Source organism: Corvus brachyrhynchos, unplaced genomic scaffold, assembly GCF_000691975.1.
Source record: "Corvus brachyrhynchos isolate BGI_N302 unplaced genomic scaffold, ASM69197v1 scaffold130, whole genome shotgun sequence".
In the NCBI taxonomy this organism is placed as follows: Eukaryota; Metazoa; Chordata; class Aves; order Passeriformes; family Corvidae; genus Corvus; species Corvus brachyrhynchos.
In genome coordinates this window covers 1,569,935-1,577,634 of record NW_008236193.1, presented here as the reverse complement: position 1 = coordinate 1,577,634, position 7,700 = coordinate 1,569,935, and the positions used below count along the sequence as shown (strand labels likewise).

At 47.4% G+C, this 7,700-nt stretch overlaps 1 protein-coding gene across 6 annotated transcripts in view; it reads right to left on the bottom strand.

Moving 5' to 3' along the window:
* The window catches only part of TMPRSS9 (transmembrane protease, serine 9), a 26,571-nt gene extending 19,695 nt beyond the window's left edge, over positions 1-6,876 (bottom strand). For 3 of the 6 annotated variants that reach the window (XM_017739655.1, XM_017739688.1, XM_017739682.1), the window contains exons 1-2: positions 6,199-6,876; positions 255-407 (exon numbers count right to left, since the gene is read on the bottom strand). The gene's annotated coding sequence lies outside the window, so the exon portion shown is untranslated. Of the gene's footprint in view, positions 1-254; positions 408-1,614; positions 2,170-4,341; positions 5,026-6,198 lie in introns of those variants that run through there. The other 3 variants (XM_017739667.1, XM_017739663.1, XM_008639773.2) reach the window with 3 other exon arrangements.
* Positions 6,877-7,700: the final 824 nt, after the last annotated feature.

The following is a 7,700-nucleotide window of genomic DNA, read 5'->3' as shown; positions in this document are numbered from 1 at the left end:
ATTAACCCTGATATGCAAATGAACCAAACCTATAAAAGTGTGAAGAACTTGTGACCTGTTGTCCACCTTGGGGTCCCTCTTGGCAGTGGCCTCTGGCTCCCCAGGGTGTATCTTTGAAGGCCTTTCAAATAAACACCTCCCTTTATTCCCTTATTCCTGTCTAGTCTGTGTTTTTTAGGTGGCCACTTCAGGCATCAAAGGGGAGACAAGTAGGGAACTTTTTTTCCAGTGGTCCTTGTGACCTGAATACGTACAGATGAGGGGTCCCTCCTTCCCTCCTTTGGTAGGTTTTGGAGTCACCGTCTCTCTTGCAGTGTGCTGAATGTGGGCACTCAGAAATCTAGTCCAGGTGTGCTGACCAGTGCAACAGTGGACTTCAATGGACCTCAAAGGTAGGACAAATGCATCTGAGAAAAAAATAAACATTGCAGACAAAATTGGCTCTGGCTGGTTGTTTTTCTGACAATACAATCTTAGTTGCATGTAGAAGTCATACTACAATCAAAGGTACTTGGAACCCCAGAAAGAAGTTCATATTAGTGATTGCAGAGGCATTTTAACTGGAAAAAATAGAGTGTTTAGAGAAACTTTCTACTTCCCAAAACAATCAAAACTTGTCTTTGCTCTCCCTTTTAGCATAAGGAAAGTTTATTTTCTTTTGGTGTCAGTGGTGTGAGTTAAAAAAGAATTGAAAGGATGTGTAAATGGAAAGCCCATTTTGCAAGAGCAAAATAGAGATTGTAATTTTTTTTGCTGAAAGATAGTAAGGATCATCTATAAATGCATAGTGGAGATCTGTAGCAAGAAGCTAGACACAGTGAAAAATATTGTGGCATAAAATCAGATGAAGAAAAAGTAAATTTTGCTAGTGGGGCAGAAATTAGGAGAGTATTAACAGTCATGAGTTTCCAGTAGTAATATTGAGAAGTAAAAGTACATTTATGGTTTTTTGTCAGCTTATAAATTGTGAGTGGTTATAAAATATGATGCCCTTGAGAGTGGGATGTGGGGAACTCTGACCTAAGAGAGTCCTCTCAGTCCAGTCTCAGTGGGGTGTCTTTTCACTGTTACATTTTAGCAGAGAAGGCACCTCTGATGTGCAGCAGAGAGTCAGCAAGCGCAGTCCTGCAGGCTGCCACCATCTCTGGCTGTCCCTGAGGATGTGCCGCGGTGCTGGGTTGTGGCTACCACCACTGCTCTGCTGCTGCTTGGCAGCCCAGGGTTTCTCTTCTCCACAGAAGTCTGAATTTTGCTCTAGTCATGCCATAGGATTTCCTTGGAAGATGGATTTTATTTCTCAGTTGGTTCAAGTAGGGAAATTGTAAAATATAAAGTGATATGGTAAAAATATTCCTTTACCCAATTAGCCAAACTGTCACTAACACCCACTCTTGTAGTCGAAGAGGACAAGTAGCATGTGTGTGTGATCTCACGTGTGTGTGTGTGAGAACATGCATGTGCAGCATGTTGGGGGAATATCACCTTCAGGAGCAAAAGGGGGAAAGGCAGGGCCACGAGAGAGGCACCCTGATTGTTTGTCCATGCACTGGGCACAGACCCAGGCTCACCGTGGCAGGTGTCTCTCCAGCTCAGGTGATCCCATGCCATACACACCTGTAGGACTGGCCCAGAGCACGTTGCTCTCCAGCACAAATTGTGCTGGCTCCTGTTTTCAGGTAGAAATTGTCTTCTTGCAAAATGCCACAGCTCCTGAGTCTGAAGCACAGTGGTGACTTCCCAGTACCGTGCTGGTTGCTGCCCAGCAAAAGGGCTGGTTTTCTTCATTTACCTCCACATACCCTGGACTTCTTTCTTCCAGTACTTGATACTTCTCTTCCTTCACCTCACTGTGTCTTCCTCTTCATTTTTTCACCTCCTGAGGCCTTTTCTTCTGCCTTCCTACCCCTCTCCAGTCTCTCTCCCTTCAGAATAGGAGGGTTGGCATGCCAATCTTGCACTGCACTGCCCTAGGCTCCCTCCTGCTCTTCTCCAACTTCTCCCATTCCCAGTCTGCCAGCCCCTACCAGCAGCCTTCGACTACAGGGACACAAGCTGAGATGCCCCGCTCTGAACTGTGGGCCAGAGGAAAGAAAGACAGGAAACAGTGATACCCGTTTTTGCAAAAGTCGGCTTCATTTACCGACAACAAATGCGAAGAAACCCTGATGTCCCCCAAGTGATAATGCAAGGAAACCACCCCCCACCCCCACCCAACCCCCTGACGGTGAGTCTGGGCTGCTCTGGGGTCTTTGTGCTGCATTTCTGTATTCTAGCATGCTGGGTTTCTCCCACACTGTGATTATAAAGGGCAGCCAATATGCTGCAACCATTTGAATAACCAAGTGTTAATAAAATATTTGCTTCATCCCATAGTGGGGTACTGTGGCTCTTAACACAACAATACTGTGTCTACTGAACCTTCAGACACAGGGGTTGTAAAACGCATTGTGACCTGTAAATGTTCACCCAGACAGAGCCTTTGCAAAATGATGGCACAGGTATGAAAAATATGCCACTTGCTCAAGGCAGACCACAAGCTGCAGATCTCCCTGCAGTCTCAGCAATTAATGAGCCTGCGGCCAAAGGCAAGTTTTATCACCAAGGCAAGACTTGTGGCACTTCAGAGGGGGAATACAGCAGATGCAGAATATTTCTCCAGATGGAGAAATATTTCTGTTCTGCCCAAAAGCAGAAAGCAGACTCCAATATGCCTCACTTGGTAGGTTCACCATCCAAAATCACAGCCACCAAAACAACAAACCATATCTATGTCACCAAACCATGAGTCTGAGCAGGAGAGAGAAGATGGTCATTTGCTGTAAGTGAAATCAGAAGCATGACCAGAGGAGATAGATGTGGGTGTGCAAACAGATCTGCTGGCAGAGCAAGGCAGTGGGAACAGCCAACCTCAAATATCTCCATTAAAATGGGGTCAAGCCTTATGATTTTTTCCTTACAGCTGGGGATTTGGTTGTATTGAAATGAGGCTCAGAACTTGTGGCAACAGCTACTGAGAAGGGTAGAATGCTTTCATAGGGGAGTGGATTTATAACCAGTGGTATCTATTGGGTGGTGGGGTAGTGCGAGGACATGTCAGTCTGGAGAGGCCAAGAACTGCCTGCCAGTTCCTCCTTATGGCTCAAGGGTATCCCACAGCCACTCTCTGAGCGGGGCTCCAGAGAAAGGAGTGTTGGAACTTATTCCAACACTGTTGTTTCCCGCTTAGCCCATATATTTCCCCTTAAGCCTTCTGATGAGCTGATCTTACGTCATGAAAAAGAAGCCCATGCAGGGACAGCAGCAGCTGGTTGAACAGATACAGGACAGAGCTCAGCATCAAAGGCAAACCATCCCATGACCAGCAGATACAGGTTTGGCTACGTGGTCTTTTTTTTGTGTGACATGAGCTTCACCTACCATGACACTGGTTCCCTGGATCACCCAACACTGTATTTCTCTAATCCTTTTGATTTAACCCATCTCCAGCTTCTGCAATGGATGTATAGAGCATGTCCATGTCCCCATCTCTCTGTAGGTTAACACTTAGAGGAGGTTGTGCTGCATTTGAAAGGCTAGACCCTACTTTCAAGCAGAAAGAAACTCTCGTCATGTAAGAGACTGCAGATTGAGCTGAGGACACCTCTTGTTATTAAGCTGAGTGAAAAGCCCTGACACTGCAAGCCCCTAGACCATGCACAGCCTGCAAGTGAGCGAATCTGAGTCCCTGCCACTCAGATCAGTGAGGATCCCGTGTCCCTGCTCACCTGCAGCACTCATCATGGAGGTGCATCTGGTTCAGCTGTAGTCCTGCTTTCAGCAAGCCAAATGACACTGTGCCAGCCTTGTTTATTGTCCCTCTTGATCTACAAATGTCTCTCAATTTACAAGTAAGAAGATCCTCTGCCTGCCTGCCAGCTCAGCAGTCTCAGCTGGGGCATGACAGACAAGCTGAGCTTCCCAGTGCTCGTATTATCACTGGTAACAAAGACTCTAACATCACTTCCACCTTGGAGACACTCAGCCCTGAGCTCTCCCTCTGCTAACAAAGTACTGGGCAGATTTGTACCTGCAATTACTTCTTAAACTTGTAGCCATGGGTTACACAATAAAATAAAGGCAGCTTCCTCCCCCCTACCCCCAACTGTGCTGGCTTGAAAACTCAGAACAGATAGTAAATACTGAATACACATAGGGAGTATACAGTAAGCCCGGAAGTCCATGTTTGTCCGCTTACTTTCCACAATAGGAGCACTATATAATTTGATACTTTTCAGCTTATGAATGGCCAAGAAAAACTCACATGCTTAACTCATGTCATTTCCTTCACTGACATTCACTCACCTCCCTTGAACACTGTCTGGCCCTGTGCAGAGGCTGTGGGAGAAATCTTGGTCCCATTGAAGCTAATGGACATACTGGCACCAGAGGTTCCTGGAGGAACAGGGGCTAAAGCAGAGGTCTTCATTTTGCAAATAATCACATTTTATTCTTTCTTACCAGCTTACATACATTAGAAACAATGTGTAAATTACATTTTTACCTAGCTTCAGCTGTTACTACAGATTGTCAGGTAGGCATTAGTATTCATGGACACAAAACCCCCAAGCTACCCTGAAATCAGTTACCTGCAATGGATGCTCCCTCAGAGGAAGAACTCACACAGAGAAACCAGCAGTGATTAAAGATATCAGTCAAGCAGTGAACTCACAGCGCTTGAGCCCATGAGAGGCCGCAGAGCGAAACTCTGCGTGTATCGATAGGGGATAGTGTGACATGCTGAACTGCAGCGCTGTGTGACCATGCACAGCTTTGGCCGGCCCCCCTGCCTGAGGAGACCATCCCCGGGCAGAGGCCGCAGGACGCGCACTCGGACTGAGCAAGCCCCGCCCTGGGCGGCGTTGCCTCGTTTGACACCTCGGGCCTCCCTCAAGCAGGACAAGGCTGTGCCGGAGCTCTTTGCAGGGCAGCCTCAGGGCTGGAAGACAAGTGGGTGTGAAAGCAGCGTGGCTCTCGAGCCCTTCCCGTCCACCGCGGGAACAAAGAACCATTCAGCTACAGAAACATTTATTTAAGCTCAAATAATGGGGCTATTTCAAGCCCATAGAGGTTGCTCATAAGAGTTGTCCCGTGCCGAGGTCTAAGCTGCCCACTGCCACGGCTGTTTCACTCTTGTATTTCCTACAATGATAATGTTGCTTGTTTCAGCATTTAGGTCTGCATTACTGCTGAAGTTGCACTTTTTGTTTTCCATGACGTACCCTGAACTTTCTTTCTAGAATATTTCCTAATTTGTTATAGCTTTCAAATAATATAGACCATTCTCTACATTTGGTTTCCAAAGTGTTTAAGAAACTGTTTCTCTTAACCAGTACTTTCAGAGAAGAGAGTCTAGAGGTTGCTTTTGACCAAGGCTCATCCATTAGGTCCCACATGCGGTGGTTGAACCCACACTGGTTAACAGGCAAAGGATGAAATGTGCTACAGAAACACAGCTGCGGGGCAGAACTGGCAGAAGGGTCAAACTTCCACGGACATTCAATGGGGAGCCCATTTCTGTAGCCAGTGGGTTCCTTTGCTCCAGAACGAATCCCCTCCAGCACTACCCACCCGTTTGCGCAAAGTGCTCCCAACCTCCCCTGAATCACGTTAGAGTTACATGGAATCGAAAAGCACTAAAAAGCTCTCCAGCATTACGTAAGGAAAGCTGCTTAGCCATCAGCGACTAAAAGGAAGCACGGAATTTGTTTCCATCTATTACTTTCAATAAAAGGTGAGTTGAGCTGTTTTCCTCACAGACAATAAATTCAGAAACAGGCCGTTTCCTCAGAGCCAGCAAACCGCGAGGGATTTCCCCAATCATGGGGGAAAATCCAGCGTGGAGAAGCAGTTTCAAACTCCTGCTTGTCTGAAAATCTGCGGGTGCAGGCAGCAAACCTGTCTGACCCTGATGAAGAAGCAAGGAGGAAGAGCAGAAGGAGGTGGTGAAGAAGGAGGAGGAGAAGGAGGAGGAGGGGGACTGCCCGAGCCCCAGCCGGGCAGGAAGGATCGCGCTCGGCGGTGGGGCCGCGTGGCGAGGAGCATCCACGGGTGGGTGCAGCTGTCGGGAAAGGTGCAGGTTTTTCTCTTCCCATTCGAGCCAAGAAACTCCGGCACCTCGAAGAAAGTAAAAAGGGCTCATAAGAAGGAGCAGGGACTCACCTGCTTTGCTTTTCCCGCTGCCGCCAGGTGCCTTCCCCGGCAGCTTCTCCCCAAGAGGAGCCGCCCCGAGCTCATCCCCCCGGGCCCGCGGGGCGCCGGCGGGGGCGGTGGGAGGCACTGGGGGAGTTCGCGGCGGAGCTTAAAGGCACAGGCTGAGAGACAGGAACGGTTCAGCCTGAAGAGCTGGTTTGTTGCTTCACCGAACTTTGGAATTAAGCACTTTTCCTCCCCCCCGCTCCCCAGCTGCCTGCGTTGGGAACTGGACCAGTGATGCCCCAGCTCCTGCCTCTCCCCAGTCACGGGACATTCCTGCAGGTCGTTGTACAACTCCCATCCCTTTCAGCAGCAGGATACAAAGGAAAATAGCTGCCTGAAGTGGGGTGGTTCATACCCTCTACACTGATTTTCCCCCCATCACCAGAACTTGGCAGCCCCCCACACTGAAGGCACGGGGATGGCGTGTTAACCAGCACTGGCCCGTGCACACAGAAACCATAAAAGGAGCAGCATTACAAAAAACCCCAACAACCTACTAATTTCCTCAGTCAGCCATCCATAGCCCTTCCAATTCATACTGTATTTACCATCCTGACAATCTCTGTGTTAGAACAGCCTAACTGCTGCACAGGAACGGGCAGGGATTATCCAACATCACATACACCCACAGCAGAGGCCAAAACTGGACAGAGTTCCTTGCGCTGAAGTTCATGTTTAAGCCCACAGATGACCCTTCTGCCATCTTGAAAAGACAAAAAATACGTGTAAAACCAAGAACTTGTTTTGCTTTAGTCTGAATTTTTGCCTGCTGCTTGACACGGTCAGCTCTCATCCAACTGCCACTTCTGTCCCTAAGTAGCTTCAACATGAACAGCAAACTTCAGCAGTTCATGTGTTTGATAGCAAAGCAATGGAAGAACATAGGATTCTGAAATGATAAAATTATCACAGAGATTTCTCTGAAGTTGATTTTGTTTAGATTATATCCTTTCCTTCCTAACATCTGCTGTCCCATGGATCTCTCCAGACTAAGCAACAACCACTGAAATCTGTTTTAGGTTTCCTTCTGAGCATCGATCATGAAGACTTGGATGATTACAGAATCACAGACTGGTCTGAGTTGGAATGGACCCAGAAGGATCATTGAGTCCAACTCTTAAGGGAATGGTCCATATGAAGATCAAACCCAGAACCTCGGTCTTATTAGCACCAAGCTAATAACCAGAAAAATGCTGCAATATCTGTATCTGAACACATTTGGCTGTGATCCGGTGAACACCACAAGCAGTTCCTGTTCTTTCAGACAGACTGTACATCCCTGTGAAAGAGCTGAGTGAGGGATTGACATCCTTCTAATAGTTCACCAGATAAAGAGAATCTGCATGTATCTTTGACTGAATGGACATGCAAAACTGCATAATCAAAGCCCAAAAGTAATAAGGGGAGGAGGAGAGATAGGACTGCAATAGAAGAAGAAACCAACAAAATCTGTCAGTGGTCAAATA